Here is a 20,788-nt window from a genome sequence, read left to right as displayed (position 1 = left end):
GAGGTAACTTTCTATGAGCTGGGTATATAGTCTCTTAGTCACCTCACAATAAAAGTTTTACTAGGAGGAAAGGAAAAGCAATCAAACAAACAAACACACTTGATCAGAGCTTGTACAAAAATACATTTCATCCTGATCCTCAACCTCTAAGTTTATTAATTACTTCTCAATCATCAGCACTCAAAAATTCTTTACAACTCTCTACCTTAACACTACTAATAAATCTCTATTCACATTATGTACCCAAATAATGCTGATCTATATTAAACAAAAACAAACAAAAACAAGGCTCCACCTGACTTTGCTGCTGTACAGAGATTGTCTACCTAAATATTAAAACAGACCATTTACATACCCGCATGTTCTGTTAAACCTATGACTTGGAATTCATTTAAATCTTAAAATTGCTCTGGTCCATCCATTTGAATTGGAATGGAAAGTTATAAAAAAATCTGATAAATATCTTTCTGTTCTCTACAAAAAAAAGAAGAATGAAATTAAAATAACAGCAAATAAATAATACATTATTAAAAATAATAAACGATTCTTCAATGAAATGCAGATACGTAAATGATAAAAGCTCATATTTGGGTTAACTGCCCTTTCAGGCTTTAGTAAACACTTATTTGATCTATGAGAAACAAACGCAATTGTGCATACAAACATACAGATGAAACCTCTGGGGAAACACATAAGCTATAAAACACAAAACAGAATGACAATTAATTGATCAAGGCTAACGACAGCACGGGACATAGTGAGACTGATGAGAAAGTGCTGCGAAGGACAAAGACATTCCACATAATGCTATGTCACCTAAGTGGTAACCTGAAGATCGTACATTATTGGAGTGACAGGTAAAGTGAAAAGATGCTGAAAATACGTAAATAGTTATTTTTCTGTACCAACTGCACTCATTTTCTACCAACAACGGTTACCATCTTCAATTTTAAAAACTAAATGAGTTAATCTGCAGCAGATTACATAATATGAATCTCTTTGAAAGAGCCAGTCTGCTTAGTATGGGAAGGAGGGTGATGATGATGAAGATGGTGACCACTACTGGCCCAAGAGAACAGCAGTAGTGCTGCAAAGTAGGTAATGTGGCATTTGCATGGAGAACTCGATTTTTATTTTAGCTAACTAAAACAGAGGCTCTTCTAATCTTAGTGAGCTGGGTGTGTGGCAAGAGAAAACTATTATATATGATTTTAAATGCAAAAAAAAAAAAAAATGAATCTTGAAAACCTGAGGTTATTGCTCAGGTAAAACAAATGACAAACTCACTTCTGTCTTTATATTTCTGTTGTGAAATCTATACTTATCTTTATCCTGGATTTTTTAAGTTTATCTTTTAAGTGCATTCCCAGGTTCCACAGTTCTTGTGAGGATGCAAATGAACAGCACCCTTATATCCATGCACATGATATGAGATAAATGCGATGTTGAAGTGTAAACTACACAAAATGTTGTGTTTGATACAGAGAGGATTTGGCTTAGTGTGTGTGTGTGTGTGTGTGTGTGAGTGAACATGTTACATGGATGCGGAGGGAGGTTGTGATTGGCGAGTAAGAACACGGCATCTGCTGGCTATTTCTTCACACACAATGCACACCTGCACTTAAAAACTATGGATCTACAGCAAGATTGACAAGAGGTTTTTGTAACTGTACATCCAACTGTACTTCAGCAGAGATATGACGCAGGCACAGGGCTTCAGAGCAGTCCCACTGTCAATAGGCCTGAACACAGAGCTCTAGGGAAGTCACATTTCTGGGTATCCTGTCAAGTTGACCTCTCCGACTTGCAGGAGGTTATCAGTTCCAAGAAAAAAGTTGGCTAGCGTTGGCTGCTTACAAAGATTGCTTTAGATCTTTATATGCAATTTAAATAGTACACACTCCTCTGCACAGCCAGTCTACAATCAATTAATTCATAATGAGAATTATGTTGAGAATAATAATAATAATAATGGCTTTAATATAGTCATCATGTGGAGGTTCAGCAGCTTCTTTAGACATTCATTGTGGTTGCTGCATATTTACAGGTCATTTACATCCAAAGGGGGCAGCAGGGATCAGAGGTGAGTCGTCATCTGATGTTATCTGAGCCCTTCTCTGCTGAGTAGATGGACATGTAGTAGCCATTACTACCTACAGCAAGATGAGGCTGAAGAAGTAAAATAAAGAAAGATATATATTTTTTATTTTCTAATACAAACATTAAAAAAGGTGCACAGAGCATACTACAGTGAGTTGTATATCAATCCATATATTTAAAAACATTGCCTACAGTAGCTTTCAATGTGAATAGTTACTTTTAATAACTTGAAAAATAAATACTTTAATTTATGAGTAACCTATAGCTTCTGACAAGTTACAGTTTCAAATCAGCTCTCCAAGACCATCTACATTGAGTTATCTGTCTTACCCAGTATGGGTGGAAGGCCAGCAGCTGATGGCTCCACCCTCTGCCCCATGAAACCATCATAACATTTGTTTGCTGATCACATCCCCATTGGAGTTATACACAGCTATAAACTGATTCATAGGAGCCACTGAGGTGAGAGAGAGAGAGAGAGAGTGAGAAACAAAAGCATAAGTTATAAGATACTAGGGACGGTGACTACCTTGTTATTGCTCTATCACAAGTGAGCAGACACTGATCATGGGACATGCGGTACATGTTGAAAGCAAGAACTGTACATCATTAGACTATGTAAACATGCTAAGTGTGATTGGACTCTCTGCACTGGTGTGCACTCAGTTCAACGCAGGTGCAGTGATAGCACGTGGCTGAATATAATTATTGTAGAACTGCAACATGCATGCTTGAAAACAATATGCAATGTAAAGCATCATGCTGTCCAAGTGCACTCCACCAACCAGAATGTGTTTTGAGAGGTGTATCTGTACTTGAATTATACTACGTGGACAGTTCAGTCTTAATCCCAGTTGTAAAGAGGGTCTTGATGCAAAGAAACATTTGCCTTTGTGCTTTTTTTCTAAACGCAAAATGTTGCATAATAGATTTGTATTAATTATGTATAAGATCTCTCAACAAGCTAACAGGTTTGCCTGTGGATGGATGTCCAGGAGCAGTCAGTCCTTCACCGCCTGCAAGATGTTAATTGATTTCGTGTCCGTGGGTCAAAGAACCGCACATCTCCATTAACACTACAGGAAAGGAGAACTAATTTGTGAGATAGGCATACACATATAGTGTATTTTTTAAATGAAGTGAGAAATTGTGCAGTGAGAGAAAAGCTGTTACCTGACACTGATAATGTGTCCTTCGGCTCCTTCGCAGATGTGCCTTCACCACTCCAAGCACCGCAGCCTTCTATAACGTCATCACACGACTGCAGAAAAAGATCTCTGATTAGCATGAAGCACTTACAGTCTACAAAAATTTAGCAGCGCTTGTTTAACACGGATCACTAGAGGAGCTGCAGGAATGCACACAGGACCAGAACACAGAACATTGATTTCTAGTAACAGTGCATGGATAAATAATAAGACTTTAGAAAGGTAAGCTCACCACTACTGCCATTTCTGCACTGTGGGACTTTCAAAAGATGTTATTCAAGTCTTTAATAAGAGTTAATGACTGGTTGGGTTGATTGGTGATTCATTTATTGACTTTATTTAGCACTGATAGCGGGACAAAAAAAAATTTGTTCAAACATAGTAAACAGAAACTCAAAAGGAGCAGATTTCAACATACTGTATCTTTTTTGTGTTTACAGAGGAAAAAAAGAAAATCATACGGATTATTCTGGAGTGACACATGGCTAAGTAATTAATGACGGAATTTAAAAGTAGTCCCTAGAACCAGCCTTAAACTAGACTGAACATGACCATGATTGGATGTTACTGAGGTAAGTGAAGATTTCTCTGTGACAAAATCCCAGGGGCATGTCAGAGGTCATGAATGACGAGGTCTGGTTAGTCTGATTTTTACCAAGAAATTTAAGTACAGTGTTTGCCAGATCATGCTAAATTATTCAAAAGGAATTGTGAACAGTGTGATGCAGGAAATGTCAGAATGAGCTGTGGGACACAGAGGTGGAGTGTTTAAAGGTGCATGAAAGCAAAAATAATAAGGCACGGAAGAGAGCTGGGCATGTGACTAATAGAGGGAAATCTTGAACATTTGAAACAAGCACAGGCCAGAGGGAGTTGTTACATTAGCATTATTTAAATATTCATAGGCCTTATGACTTTAATTACTATGTTTTCTCATGGAATTTATGGGTGAGTGCATGTGACACATGGGTGTGAGTTACTGTTACAAATTACTTTTATCCAACTACACTTAAATGTGAAATAAACTCAGTGGTGCTGGACAAGAGTGAAACTGCGTTTATCTAGCAAGTTAGAAAGGATTTTTATTTTTAAGATATCCGTATTTATGAAGTCATACCAGTTGTGACAGCACATCAGAGATGAATACATTTATGATTCAGTAATATGACTCTTTTTAAAGGTCTCAGAGGGTTGGATTCAATGTTTTGATTCTCCTTTAAAAGTCAAATAAATACCTATCTTTATGATCCATCTCATAATGATTGTTAGCAATGGTCTATGAGATTGCTTTAGTAATAAAATTCAGGTGAGGTGTGTGTGTTTGATAGGTTAGTGATTGTAGATAGAGATCTGTGAATGCCGACACACACCATTCATTAGGTCCCATTCTAAGGTCGTACACCCGAACCGATCTGTCTCAAGACCTGCAGCTACTAGTGACCGCTGAGGATCACATGACAGGCTGGTCACACAGCTGTCTGTCTTCGTTGGGATGTCCTGCAACACAAACACAAAAGCCAAATGAGTTGTTGGAGGAGTGCAGTTAAATATCATGAACACTAAAGCATTTCAATAGCCAACGACATTAGTTGGATTTAAAAGTGACAACTGATATTAATATGCATTTTATGAAAGATTTTATTGTTTTACAAGCTATTAATTTTTGTGTGTGATGCAGTTCAATACTAAGATGTATCATAATATTACAATCAGTATCAATCGGATCAGCTTCAATCGTTTGTACCGCGGGTTTGCTTCACATTTGTCCAGTGTGGCAAGACTCACTACAGAGTGACATGCCAGCTTTAGAGTTTCAGTTTAGGACAAATGGCAAATGAAACTGAATGGTTCTGCAGTATCAGACAATGGAAACATTCATGTAGGAACTTTGAAAAGGGAAAACAGAGAGACCAGAGAGGAAAAAAAGAGTAAAGAATGTTTTATCAACTATGAAACAAGACAGTGGTGTGCATAAATGATGGCGTTACAAATCTCATCATTTAAGGTGAAGGAGTGTGTAGTATTTGTGTGTGTGTGTATCTGTGAACTCAAACATTACCTGCACTTTCATTTCCCTTCTGTGTCCCAGATCCGCATGACTCTAACATCCCCTGACGCCATCAAGAGGCTGGGGTCTCCTGCTCCCAGTCCACCACCATACCTGCACCTTCAAAAGAGAACACAGATGAAACATATACACAATCAAATACATAACTCTCCAGACGTCTGTATGTCATGATAAAAGATATTATTGGTAAATGCAACAATTTCAAAGACGACAATTCCTTAAATTTTTAAGCAATAAATAAAAAAAATTTAATCAAAGCCAAATATGGGGTTGAATTAACACAAGATCAAGAACAACAAACCTTAAGATGAACCTTTGTTTGCAGAAACACTGATTTCTATGCAAAGAGTTCTATGGTCCAGTGCATAGTTCTGTCATTCTTATGACAGTACGAATGATGTAAACAGAGATGGAGGAATTACAAAAATACATACAAAAAAACAAAAAAAAAAAAACAAAAAAACAGCAGACACATTCATACAACAGTCAATGTATTAATTTCAGGATTATGACAAATATTTATTCGTACGATAATTCAATCAAAGATAAGCTAATTTCATTTATGATCCAGTACCAGGATTGCCTTTGCAGATTATATGTCAATGTAATTACAAACAATTTTATCAGTGTGTGCAGAGATTATAAATTATAGACAGTAAACGTAGATAAAAAAATGTACAAAATATAGATATAATGTAGAATAAATGAATAAAATAAATAGAAGTGGTTGTCAAGTGGTTTTTAACTGGTTTACTTTAAGAACTAAATCCAAAAATGAAGTGCCTCTACACTAGAGTTGTCTCTATAGTCCTTGCTTGAAGCAAATGTCTTTAGAATGTATACAGTAGCATGAGTAGATTTGTTTTCACTGGAATAGCCAACATAAGCAGGTGTCTGGCATATAAAATCTACACATGCAAATTGCATACTTATGGACTATTCTATAACGCTTTGTAGTATAAAGAAAAATTAGTTCACTCGAAAGAAAAAGAGCACTTAACTGAGAAAAATTAAGTGGAAATGTTGACATGCTTACAATTTTGTAGAAAAGGGGGAGGCTATCAGACTTGATTACGTAATAACAAAATGACCTTATTTAATTCATCACATCATAGCGGTTGAGTACATTGTATTATTAGGGGACACATTGTCTTGAGGTTTGAACTTTGAACAAGGTCTCATTTTGTTCACGATTCCCAGTAAGAATGCTGAGAATTCATGTCTGGGCCTACTCACTTGGATTAGGAAACAGACTGGAGAGGAGAGACTAAGGTTAAGGCTGGTTCAGTCTTAAAATTTGACAGCACTGGTCAGGCCACAGGGCTAGCTTCATCTTCAGCTTATTGCCCGAGTAGACCCCAGATTAAAACTGAGCAAACCAACTCTACGATTGCAAAGCTTCTGCTGTCACGCTATCGTATATCTTCTGAAGGACAAGAGGGGTCCTGACCGAAGTCTGAGCCTTGGTTCAGTTCCCTGACTGACTGGCTGTCATTCCTCGATTCTGTTCAATCATAGTAAAGAACACCCTTATATCAGTAACTAAACACACAGCCAAAAGTTATGTGTGATCAGACATGCTGGGATGTGTGCACTGCTGCCCTACTTTCAAAACTTCTGCTGTCTATCAAAATCCAATCTTAAGGAAGAGAACCCCTCCAAACACTGCTGAGATATAAATGAGAAACCAAAGGAAAATTTCACATCAGGAACACTTTATGAAGCACATTCATCATGAATTTGGTTTGTCTTCACTGGTTTTCAGTTTACATATATATATATATATATATATATATATATATATATATATAGAAAACATACCAAAAAATATTTTACTAACAATATGTAATTATTCTTATCATTACAAACATTATAAATAATTTTCAACAGGAATTACTTTCACTATTAAATATGGCATTTCAATACATTACTAATTTGCTGCTTATTAACAGTTGTTAAATTTAGGCACTGCAGATTAGGACGTAGAATAAGGTCATGTAGAATAAGGTATTAATACGCTTAATAAATGTGTGCTACTAATAAATGGATAATATTCTAGTAATATATGTCATAAGCAAATCAGTTAAGAGACCCTAAACCATTAATGATCGTAGTGTTACCATTACTTCCCTTCTTCAAGTATTAATATACACCTGTGAACACACACAGATTCTGCTGGAAAGATAAACATACATTGTGATGATGCTCAGGATATATTGCCACTACAAAAGCCAAAGTTTATACGCTTTCATTATCTTTTCTCCGACGTGTTCTAATAAGCAATAGCAAAAAGCTCACACAAAATGTACAAATTTCAACAAAAATGTTATGTTCATCATTTGCAAATTCCCACAGCCTTTATATCTTCTGCAAAGCGCTTGGAAATTTGATCTAATTTATTTTTGCTTTCATCAACTAAATTGAGCACGACACTGAAATAAGTGCATATTTTTCTACCAAAAATAGTGCAAAACAATAAGAAAAAAATACTGCAAGCTTTGGATTTCCACCAATCAGAACTGAAATAAGAATTAAAAAGAGCCAATCAAAGAATGCAGAGGGGAAATGTTAGGGCTATAATCAGAATGGGAAAACATTAGATGCTCACGTCATATGTGCAAACACCAAACAGAGGTGAAGGAAAAAGAAGAGAGAGAAGCACTCACCTCCCTGCTTACTTCTGTCAAGATAGGATTGAGACCCGCTGGCCAAACTCAGAAAGCGAGAAGAGGAAGAGAGGGGAAGGCACAGGAAGGAGGGCCAGCAGGGCCAGTCAGTTTATCAGCCAGAAGACACCACCATGTTAGCAGACATGTAAACACATACCAGCACCTCTGTCCTGGGCCAGGGCATTTCCATGCACAATCAGAGTCTTGCAACAGCTTTATATAAACGCCCAGAAAATCTATATAGGGTGTTTCATCTTTAAATTTAGCTTAGAAGAGGCCAGGAGAATGCCTCCACAGTGGTTACCGTGCACTCAGTGCATACTTAGAGATCTACACTTTAGGTGGAATTGTTACATGGCACAAGGATTCAGGCAGCATTTGGGACTAGCTTATTAGACACAGACACACACAGTTTTAAATGGAAACAGCTCCGCTTCTCTTTCTCTCTCTCTTTCTCGAGCATGCACACACACACACACACACACACAGAGACATGATCCACACTCTTTCCACCTGAATTTAATTCACCCCATCTTATCTACATCCACACGCTGCAGGAAAGAGAGGGAGAACAAGGCTGTGGTTTCCCTCAGCATGGCATCTGCCAAGTAAATCCAGTTTTCTCACAGGGAGCTGAATAGCAAGGCTGAAATCAGTTCCTCAGAGCCAAAACTTGCTCATCCATCTTAAAGTAGCACATATGTGCAGGAGTTCTACAGGAAAGCCAGAAGCTCGAGAATCTTTCTTATGTCTGAAGCACGTGATCAGATGATCTCTGGCATTAGGTTTTACAGAAAGTCATTCGCTGAGTTATTTTCTACAGCTATATTATTTTATTATTTTTTGGAGTCTCTACTAAGAAAGCTGACGAAAGTTAAATTAGATGTGACTGATTAAGGAGACATGCAAATGTGGCTTTTTAAATTATATTTGTATGCATAATTTTATAATAAATATTTTTATAAATATAAATATTATAAATATTACAAATTTGTATTGCATAGTGTTGCTATAATAATTCAACCATTGCAATGTTTATATGCTTTTTCGACTTCTTCCTGCTTTTGTTCGGAACAGCTCATTTATTTGTAAATACTTTCCAGCAATTTCAGTAAAAAAATATTCACGCAAATTACAGCAAAGTACAAAAGTTGTAGTACAGCATTTGGCAATTATGAATGTGATTTCAACAGTGAAAGTCTTGTGTTTTTCTTCTTGTAAAGTAATAGATGCAAATTCAGACAACAATTAAAATTACTACAGGACCTTGGTGTTTTCCTTTGCAAAAGTTAATTCAGATTTTTATGAGAGTGATGGGAGAAATACACCAGCATTCTGAATTTGGGTGGCAATAAAATCACACATTAACTACTGTAAATGTTGGTGTTGTTCCTTGAGAAACAATGGCTGTCTGAATCAGGCCAAACAGGCAAAAAGTAAAACAGAGAAAATGGTCTTTAGCAATAATTGTACATTGGTACAATGCAGTTTTAGATTAGGTGGGGCTTCTTGCACAATGTTGCAGATATAGAAAGCATAAATGTAAAATATTGCAAAATATTGCGCCTACTTATCTCAATCACAAACTGGTTAAAAATCATGGAAGCCTGCTACTTTGTTGAGTTGTGTATGATCAGGACAGAGCAACTAAAAGGCTGCAGAAAACGTACATACTGTATAAGGCTTATTATTTGTATGGGAGTATATTTATATGCTTTTTTCACTATATGCTAAGGATAAAAGAACTAATTAAACATTTCTACAAAAATGCCCATTTGGTCTACAGAAGATGGCACCTATTAAGCAACAGGAGTTTGCAAGATATGGTGGGGAGTGAATAAGGATCATTTTCTAAGTCATACTGCTGACAGAAGCCTTGTTCCTCCTTTCTTCCTATGAAAAAAGGTATTTACAGACATTACAGAGGACAAAGCAAACGTAGATTTGGTAGGGGAATCACAAAACGTTATTTATTCAAGTGAATGGAAGGAAAGAAAATAGTGTCTGAGCAGCTGTTACTGTAGGTAAGGAAAACGAGAGTAACGAGAAAGAGCAGTAATGACTAGGCTACAGAAACCAAGGAGTGACGCTTAATGTTTATGATTTCTATTAAAAGCTACTGATCCTTTGCTTAACATTCTTGAATGAAACTATTTCACTTAAACGGAGGTAAAAGTGCCGCATACATGGATACATATACAACACGCAGATGCAGAAATCTTATACATCAATTTTAAATTTGGTTATGAGTCAAAAAGGTCATAAGGACATTCTAGGATTTCCTTCTATCTTCTAGTGCCCTGATGGGAGCCATGACTGCTCAGATTATGCCAACAGTCTTTCTCCTGCAGCTGTCCTAGAAACCAGTTTTAATGATACTTCTGAGATCAGCTCTACAGCATCTTGAAGAAATAGACTAAAATGAGAAGAATTCATCAGGCATACAGAGTCACAAAGGCTGTGTTTCATAGAACACCCTTCACTGTTTAAAAAGACTATAAAATATGCAATGTTTTATTTGTGGCATTATGCAAATATGTTTTCAGTCAGTCCAGTCAGCTGCCAAGGGTAACAACATGGACTGGGATACAGTTTGCACTTACTATGGCACACACTGGCAGATCTAGCAGATCATCTGTATAGTTAATGCATACATTTGCATACTGTGCAGCACGCAGTATTTAAAGAGTACTACTATGCAGTATGAAATTTTTGAACAAATCCAAACAGCATTTCAATCTCTTTCATGCAAATCTATTATATGAACTACTTTTATGTGCTTTTTTGTTCTTTTTCGGCAGTGACAGTTAATATCTAGCTGTGTTGTGATGCCAAAGCTATCATGTTCTGCTTTTGTGTTCTATGGAAATAAAGAATAAAATTATGATTGAACAGCCATGGCGATGGATGAGGTGAACTATTCCAAAAATGTCTCAGTGTTGGCTGACTGCACACTCTACAGGGCAGCTGGGAAAAATCTGTGTGTCTGTGAGTCCAACTCGGTTTAACTGATAAGATGATATGCCCCACCGCTGACAAGTTCTGTGTGTCAGTCCTAGTTTGACTTCTTCAGCTCATTTCAATGTGCAGTTTCATTTTGTAAAATACTCACATTATTTCTCTAGATATAAAGATGAAGCAGGTAGCACCACTATCTATGAGGCTTGTCATGTCTTTAATATCATCCACCTGAATAATGAAAAGGCACTGGGACTATAATATTATTTGGTTTAGTCTCATCAGTTTTGTAATCTGATATGAAGAGGCTTAACTCTTCAACAGATGCAATCAACAATTGTTTGGCAGTGATAGTTTTAGTGACTATTTAGTTAATTCAAGATATTCAGTCTGGTACACATAGGAAAGAAAATAATATTAAGAAATGAAACGTAAAGAAAATGAAAAAAGAAATGCAACTAATATTAATCATAGAAAAATGAGAAGTATAACTGAAAAATATATAAATACATCTAACGAAGTAAGCTAATTATTAGCATATTGTACAAATAATATGCATACCGTGAATGTTAATTATAAATACTGTACATTCACACAAATGTTGTCCAATATAAACAATTTAGAGTTTAGTTTGTCGATATGAAAGCAAACTGAAGAAGTTGGAAATAGACCTACAAACTAAAACTAATATAATGACTCAATATTCTGCTTTCGCACTCAGAGCACCTATATGGGCATCTCTACAGTCCCGAGTCATGCAGGAAGACTGGAAATTCGGCTAACTTTTTCCAAACACTGGCCGCAGAGTAGACGGGGAAAGAAACCTGTGATGACAGAAGAAGAGCGGTATCCGCACAGAGAGCATACGAGTGTGAAAGCAAACCTCGTAGTGGGCAGCATGTCCGACAGCCCCTGCCACGCTGTGACTATCTCGGATTTCTGTCAGTGTGTTCTTCCAAATTCGCAAAGCTCCATCATCTGCACAAAGTGGCATGATGCATGTCAGCACAGAAAGCATAAATGTAGAAAGCGATCAGCGGTGTTGAAAAATGAATGCTAGTTGAACTGACCAGTAGCAGTGAGGAGAAGAGAGCAGCCATGTCCTCGCTAAGGTACTCCATGGCTGTACACGTGTGTATCGTGGGTTCCTCTACTTTGTAGAAATAATCCAACCTCCTTTCTCCCAGTCCCAAAAACTGTTCCTACATACACACAACGCAGTTGTAATAGTTCACAAATGCCTTCTATGCACATCTATTAAACTGATAGTTTGAGTTGAGAGGAGAATATTAGTGTAACTAATGATGCCAAATATATGACACTCATGAACGGGGATAACTTCAAAAATGCATGTTACAATATATGTTACACATAAGAGCAACATAGCTTAACTTTGTTAAAATGATCAGAGCATGATTTTTCAGGCATTATATTTAATAATCTCTATTTATTTGCAACACAAAGACTAATACATGGTAACAAATTAATTTTTACCATGTATATTTAAATCTTTACAGAGATGGATATTTGAGAGATGAAAGAATCACGAATCCGTGTTTGGAAACCAAATTTATTAGAAAAAGGAAAAACTGCACGAATTTTGTAGGATATTAAGTAACCTGTCTAATTACTTAATTTTGTTATTTTCCGCACTACAGTAGTAATATTACAATGCTGTCTTAATTTCTTGCTTCACTCTAAAAGAGTTAAACCCTGCTTTTGACTCTACAGAAATGTTGTGATGCACAGGAATAAAAAGTAAAACAGACTATGTTACAGTCACTAACCAGATTGAGTCTTTTTATCAGCCACAGCGATGCAGGGGTTAAACGGATGAAACTTACCACTGATGGAACACCTGCTTCTGTTGATGAAGATCTGATCATCTAACCGTGTCACCCTAAGACCGCAAGAGGAAAGATCAGTTAGAACAGGTTTAATTAGTGAATGCTGAGCTTCATTAATGACCACAGCAGGCTTCTGGTTTATATGTTCTTGAGGAAAATGAATAAGGGTGACACTACTGGAACTTCAGTGTGAGAATCGCGAGATGAGAGACAAAATATGTGCATGAAGGAATCCAGAGGGAATTCAGGTTTGATTCAGTTCCTCCAGCTAGACTGAATGAGGGCAGCCCCACTCTTGGCTTCAGAGAGAGGGGATGGTAGAGAGAGTGATGAAAGGAGAGAGACACGAGAGGAGAGATCCTCCGCTCTGACGCAATCAGTCTCTGGCGACACTCAGGTGTGTGCTGCCGGGCACCGACGCATGTTAGCCATTCAGCCTTGAGACTCTGCTGACTTTAGGACAGGGAGCAAAGCACATTGCTTTCTTTAAACCACACTATAAACGGCTCACCCAGTTCCACTTCCTGGAGAAATCCACATTAAATGTATATTATTAAATAATTTTTTGTGAAACTACCTATACAAAAAGCATCTAAAGAGAGATTAGTAAAAGCATTCCAGGTAAATGCTTCCTGCAGACCTGGGGTGTCTGACTCCTTTTTTTTTGCTTTATTGTCTGTCAGTGGAGATTATATCGTATACTGACCTGGAGAATAATTTTCTGCATAACATTTAAGCAGTCATGTCCTCTATCTTTGATTAGAATTGAATACCAGATATGCAAATGAGTACTAAGCCTTGTTTAAAAAACTTTTAAATTAATTAAATAATTGGGGACATTTTTTTTTTTTTTTACTGTGCACCTGTATACAAAACACAAATGAAGATATGTCTTAGAACAACGCTTGTAACCAGGCTGTTTTGGTCATCACTGGATTTCATAGTAGAGAAAAAAACTTGATGATGACCCAAAACAGCCTGGTTACAAACTTTCTTTGAAATTCACAGATTTGAAACTACCGAGTGGGTAAATGATTTTAGAATGTCTATTTTTCTGTGAACTACGTAGTTTCATGCGTTTTATAGTTGGAAGCCAGTAATTCTTTGGAGTGATGCGCTATTTGTTCATGCATTCTCGCAGCATTGGCGAAGAATCTCCACTCTCTTTCCTTACTTAACCTGACTTCTCCGAATCATGCTCCTGGAATCTGGAAAAAAAGAATGAATTAAGAATGAATAGCCTGTTTAAACCATCAAAATGAAAAGCACACAATCACCTGTGATTGACAGTTGTGAAAAACAACAACTCCAGAGACCATCATTGTGTAAAGTCAGAATTACTTTTGATAAAGTGCTTCAAACAATACAGATCGTTTTAAAGGAACTTCACAGTAATAAAGAGGAAACCACAAACATAATAAAAAGACGCTAAACTTCACAAACTTCTATGTTTTTTCCCTAAAAAAAAGCATCTGTAACTGTAGTCCTCTACCGCTCTATACCTTTCATGTCTGTTAAATTTCTAAAAAGAGTGAATGGCGTTCTTTCTTCTCTCCTAAATTCTGCCTCTTCATTTGTAAGAATTGAGAAAACTGAAAAAACAATATAAATAAAGTATTCAATTCATGCACACACAGAGTTGAAGCCCTGAGAGAGAGAATCACAGCCCAGCTAATTATCCTTGATCGTCATCCAGTCTCTCTAGATAGGAGCTGCAGGGAGAGAAGATCCTGCATGCCATAAACCTAAATCCAAACTCCTCCAAGCTAAGAGTAAGAAATCACACCTGTCTCTCTTCCTGGAGCTCTGGGGCTCATCATCAATCTCTTAATGAGAATCAATAATTTGTTTCCATGGAAATGAAGCAGTGAGCATGTAACTGTGATTACTTGTCTCAGCTGACCTGCGAATAATATGTCAGAGTTAATGGTCTTCTCTAGAGCGGGTTATTATTCCATCGATGCAAACACTCTCACATAAGATCGGGTCACTGGCAATATGCACTTATCACACCCATCACTCTAATAGACTGGAATGGAGGTCTGTCTTTTTAATATGTATTTTTTTAACACAAAATGCTCTTATCTTTGTATTCCATTATGCATATTTTAAACGTAAGTCCAGCTTCCCTCTGTTTAGTACAATTTCTGAATTACTACACATTCGAAAGGTTGTATATGCTGTTCCTTTTTTATCAGAGAAGAACACTTGCTTTGTTATGAATTATTGCAAGTAGAGGTTAAAGAATATATATTTTTAATGATCAATCCATTATGATATTTAGAGAGCAGTATGGGTGATAAGTAATATAATGCAAATATATAAAACTAATGTGTTGAAATTAAAAGCAGGTAAAAATCATGGTCGATATAAATCTTGAATTTAATACTGACTCATGGGGGAATCAAAGCTTAAAAAAATGCAAGATATTTTTGCCCACCTAAATGGCCTAGCTGCTTTTTTTCTCCAGATCCCCTAGGCACATGCAACTACTGGACGATATTTGCACTGCAGCGTCTTCCTCAAGTTACACCAGTTCGATGGAAATACACATTAAGATTGGTCAGTACAGTCTTTGAGTACAGAGTTGCCCTAAGGAGCTGTTTCACTGCATACTGGAACATCATGCTTAGATTGAGAAGGACTCTGTGCATTGTGCTAATGGATTTAAAGCACATCTGGATGATTTTAATGGATAGATTTGTTTTTTGCTTTACACATTTAATAGAACTTTTGAGCATTCAGATGTGCTTTCTGCAATAAACATTGGATGTATAATTCGATATAGCGAGCTAAAAGAAGTTTTGATCCGATCTGATGAGATCTACTTGCGAAAGCCACTACATCCACTCATAGTAATGCAGCCAATTCTAAAACAAACATTCTCTACCAGATATGAAATAGATTTCAAGACCATGAAAAATTCATGTTTCCCTTTCTCGACCCACAGCAGTTTTAGACATTCCTGAAAAAAAATCCTGCATATGGCAGCATTCTCCAGCTTAATGTAGAGTCAAGTGAAGCCTACTCTGATCTCTCCTGTCTAAAAAACAACTGACTGTAAGATATGCCATGACTGATTTTGAAGGCAATATTCCTGCTGATCTCCTTTGATTTTCTTCTGCAGAAAAAGAGCATGAAGCAGGTGCACAGTGGTATGTTTGGCGGTGACTATCCCTATGTCCAACTGCTTCTGAATTACATTATTATCCCTAAAGCGAATTAAAATTTAAGCCAGAAATATGACTGGACAGGCTCAACTTTCAGCATTAGATTCCTGGGAATAGTGAAAAAAAAAAAAAAAGACTCATTGTCGAAATTAAAATGCACAAAACACAGTACATAACAGTTTGATGCTGATCTTGATTATTTTGCTAGCTAGGTGTGGTTGCTAAGGGTGATGTGCAGTGATACACAGAACCTTTGGGTGGTCATATCCATGTTTTAACGTGAACAAAAACAGCTATTGACTAGTCAGAATCGAGACTAAACTCAACAGATATATATATATATATATATATATATATATATATATATATATATATATATATATATATATATATATATATATATATATATTACATTGTGTATGCTCTTTTCTTGATGTTTTATGTTGTTTAGTCTCCCAAACAATATTGATTATTAATGTGTCTTGTTCTCTTTGTAGTAAACATGAGGTATTACTCTCAGTTCTGTGCCACAGGCTGTGTGTATTCCTCACTGATCACATACTGATGGGATGCATGTACTGCCTCAGGACTGACACAAAACGCACACACAACACCCAAATCTACGCTTAAAGACAAAAACTAAACTATGCTCTCTTTTGCACATATATAGACCTATAGCCTGTTTATTAGTTGCTATTATTATGGTCCTACAAGATTACTATCATGTACTTTTATAATACACTATGAAAACATGCCCAAATAACTTGGAAGAAACATTAAATATTGGTTTATAGGACGGCACACTGATTACTGCAGCAGCAGCAGCAGCAGCAGTTTTATGTGTGTGAGGAGGAGTCCCCTCTGGGGACAATGAGGATTGGCAGCTCTAGTTTGGCTGAGAACAGGCAGAAAGGGTTTTCTCCTCTTTTTGAAATAAAGAAAAAGAAAAGACTCTCTTAGGAAAGTCATCACCATGGAAACAAAACAACTAGCATAACTTTTATTGGGTCATGAAATCTTACTCACCTTATGTGGGACCACTTTGGACTCTGCCCCACTTTCTTCTGCCTCACACTAGCTCTCAGTCTCTCAATTGTTAACAAGACTTACCTGTGTCTCATTATCAGAGTATTTGGACAACATTCAAAGGGTGAATGTATTACAAAGGTATGGCAAAAAGCCCTTCATATATACAGTGAAGACCTGATCACCTAGATGGCCAGATGAGTCCTCTGCTCAATCTGAATTGCACTGCAGCCTGGAATTAAACACACTGCCTCAAGCCTGAGCCTGGTTTCTCACAAGGTTTTTTCTCCATTTCTGTCAGAGATGGAGTTTTGTTTCTTACCACTGTTGCCTTTTGTATATTTAGTTGGGGATGCTTTGCGCTTACAAGTAAGGGAGTAAGTTCATGTGTATACATATGTGTTACAGAGTTATTAGGGAATGATATTGTCCTCTAGCTGATGAAAATCAACTGTTCGCAAAGAACCGCCCTTACTGCTGCCATGACCGACAAACAATGCAGCTCACATGCTACACGCAATGAAAATACATACTTGGAGCTAAGAGAAAACTGACAATACAACGACAGAGAAGACAGAGCATGTTATTTCTGATATTAAACAAGGTCTCATGAGTCTCAGCTTTTAAACTATAATTACCGTTTTTGTGTCTCTTTAATGTGTTGTGACAGATCACTGCATTGCCTCATCTATTCATATTTATTTAAAGCACCAAATGAAAATAAATACAGATCAGAAAGCATATGCGTATTTACATATTTTCCAAGCCAACAATATAATGTGAAAACTATGAAAATGGTTTTAAAAAGAACATGGCATCGCAGTTTAATTACTGCAGAGTGTGGCAGTGATGATCTTTTTGCTGTAAAGGACCTGTCATAGTTTAATGAGTTAGAAGATGACCTGAAGCAACTCGAGAGGAGCTGCACTGAAATAGATGAGCTCACTTCTGCATAAACAGATCCCGATCGACGTGAAGTTCACAAGATTTTGAAGACAGAATGATAAGAACACAGATTTTAACAGATTATTTTATTATTTAACATAAAGTATTTCAATTTAGCGTTGAAATCCATGCATACAGTGCTGGACATGACAAGTTATCTGGTACGCCAAACAAGTATATTAAACGAATTACTTAGCTTATTACCGTTACTGTGGCAGCAAACAGAAATTCTAAGCATTCTACAGGAAGTCACTCGCCACTATGGTGCCTCCATGGAGAAGCGAAGAAAAGATCTATACTGTCAAATTTTAAAAGAACTGAATTGAGATTCACGATAAAACTAAAAGATATGCTGTGTCGATCACATTGCATTTGTTCATCACTCACAACTGTTTTTATTATTATGTGGACACTATTGCTTTACCTGTTATTACAGATAATTTGATATTAACTGAGTATTTATGCTTTTTAACCTAAACAAGGTTTAATTTTCCACAGTTCAGGTCAGCTTCAGGCCCTGAGCACAATTTAAAATCCAATCTTGTCTGTCTCAAAGTACTTTCTAGAATTTACATCAGCTCTGGATAAATTCAAAATCTTGCTTGTAGCACAGCAGTGTCATGAATCATCTCTAATCATCTCTAATTATAAGGTTTGATTAATATTCCAGACCAGATACCAAAAACCTTTCAAATGGACTACCATATTGGCCCCTTGCAAAAATAAAAGAGGCAAGGGCTAAGAAAAGGTGCTACCGAACATTCTAAGAGGATATTTAATCCAAAGATTTTAGCACCCTCAAGTCTAGAGCTTTCAGTACTGCCAAGTCAATTGGTCACAGCACTGCTAATACAGGTGATTTCAGAGCTACCGATCCTATTAGTCTCAGTGCATCAGAAGCAGGTAGTTTCAAAGTTCTTGCCACTTTTGTTTGGACAAACAGAATTTCTAACTGTCTTATAATGATAGATGTCAGCATGAAAACCTTGTCCGGAGATGTTTTCTGATAAATGTTGAACACAGAAGGACCACCTCTAAACCTGCTTCCTGGTTTCCCTTTACCACACCCCCTTACTTACTCTGAAATCTGTTGTCTTTCTCTCCTATTTAGTTTACTCAGATTGCTTTTGCAATGTTCTTTGTTCTCTATTCTCTATTCCTTTGCCAAGGTGTTAAGTATATTGTATATTGCCAACCAATCTAGCTCAGTTCACATCATCTTCAGCCCCTGAGCACAATCTAGAATCCAGTCTGGTTCGTCTCAAAGTACTATCTAGAATTTACATCAGCTCTGAAGCTCTTAGTGAATTCAAAATCCTGTAGTCTATGGTATCTTGACAACCAGTCTAGCTCTCTAGTCTTTTTTCACCAAAGTCCTGCTGTTCCCAGATGAAGACTCCACACTTTGCCCAGTTTGGTGTGTCTCAAATGTATTTGGGAATCAGGCTATTTTCTGGTTACTATCTCCTGCCTGGCTCTGATTTCTCCTGTGTATTCATCTTTTGTTCTTCTGGATCTGATCCTTGATTAGGAATAGAGAATACAGAACAAAGAACATTGCAAAACCTCACTAGGTTTTGGAACTGAACCACTGTTTGTGTCATAATGAGCAAATGATCACATATGCAAACCTAAGACACTTCCATCACTAACCTTCACTTTCTTTCTGGCAAAGCGTTTTGTGATAATATTATTACTCTTTCACATCAGTTTACTAATATCATTACATTTTCAATTGCTTAATCAATATGTTTAAAACAGCCTAATTAAATCTTAAGTAACGATCTGAAATCAATACACTAACTGAATTTGCTTGCTTTAGAAGTAAATGAATTAGATCAGACTTCTGATCAGTGCCGCACCTCACCTTCATGACGGGCTGAGCGAAGTATTTGGCACTCCAGTCACAAAGACCCGCCTGCAGACTTACACTGACGAAGCTCCTGTGAGCGGGTCTCATCTCCATCTTCAGCAGTCTGAAAAATACAGAAATGACAAGTTCCTACAAGAAAACTAAAAAAAACAAAAAAAACAATGAACATTTACCATTGAATTTAGTTTGCAATAAGTCTAATATGCTCAAGAAACATATTATAAATGCATTTTTTAATGCAATTTATAATAGTTATTATACATGTTGCAAAGTTAATATTTAACTTAATATTTAATCTATAAAATGAATACTAGTAGCATTGCTAATGGATTAATTTTTGTGTTGTGCACCAAAATAGGAAAATCACATGGATGCAAAATACAGTTTTCCTAAATCCTGTCAAGTACAGCTGATTGTGGATAGTGGGAAACCAATATAACTGTTTTACCTGATCAGGGCCCTTGTCAAACATCTTCCTGGTGCGTGGGAACTGCTGCGAGTGGGGCGCCTGACCTCCCAGAGTTGGTGTGTAGTGGTGGGCTAGAGGTGGCCCTCTCGGACTGGCGGTTTGGGCACTTTATTGGTGAGGCTGGAGCTGGAGGCACCAGGCATAGGTGGAGATCCGCTGGAGGGAGATGAAGAGCGTTTGGATCTGTGGGAAGCACTACAACACCAACAAGCATGGCCATAACACACAGATTAATGCGGTGCAAAAGAACAGGGCCAGCATGCATTGCAATGCTGCATATTAAAACAAAATCAACAGCAATAGCAAAGCACAGCCAACAAAATATTCCAAAAAGAGCAGGGTGCTATTTAATAAATGCAAAGGAGAGTAAAATAAGAGAGATACACTAACTATTACATTTCTGCTTTGTCAACTGTTATTTAAAAAGCAACTGAATCATTCTAGGTAACTACACG

General features: G+C 36.9%; 1 pseudogene; it reads right to left on the bottom strand.

The window, feature by feature from the left end:
- Positions 1-2,091: 2,091 nt before the first annotated feature.
- Positions 2,092-20,788, bottom strand: part of LOC122346817 — a 128,728-nt pseudogene continuing 110,031 nt past the window's right edge.

The sequence above is a fragment of the Puntigrus tetrazona genome, chromosome 6 (genome assembly GCF_018831695.1).
Source record: "Puntigrus tetrazona isolate hp1 chromosome 6, ASM1883169v1, whole genome shotgun sequence".
NCBI classification, from domain to species: domain Eukaryota; kingdom Metazoa; phylum Chordata; class Actinopteri; order Cypriniformes; family Cyprinidae; genus Puntigrus; species Puntigrus tetrazona.
This window is presented reverse-complemented; position numbering and strand designations above follow the sequence as displayed.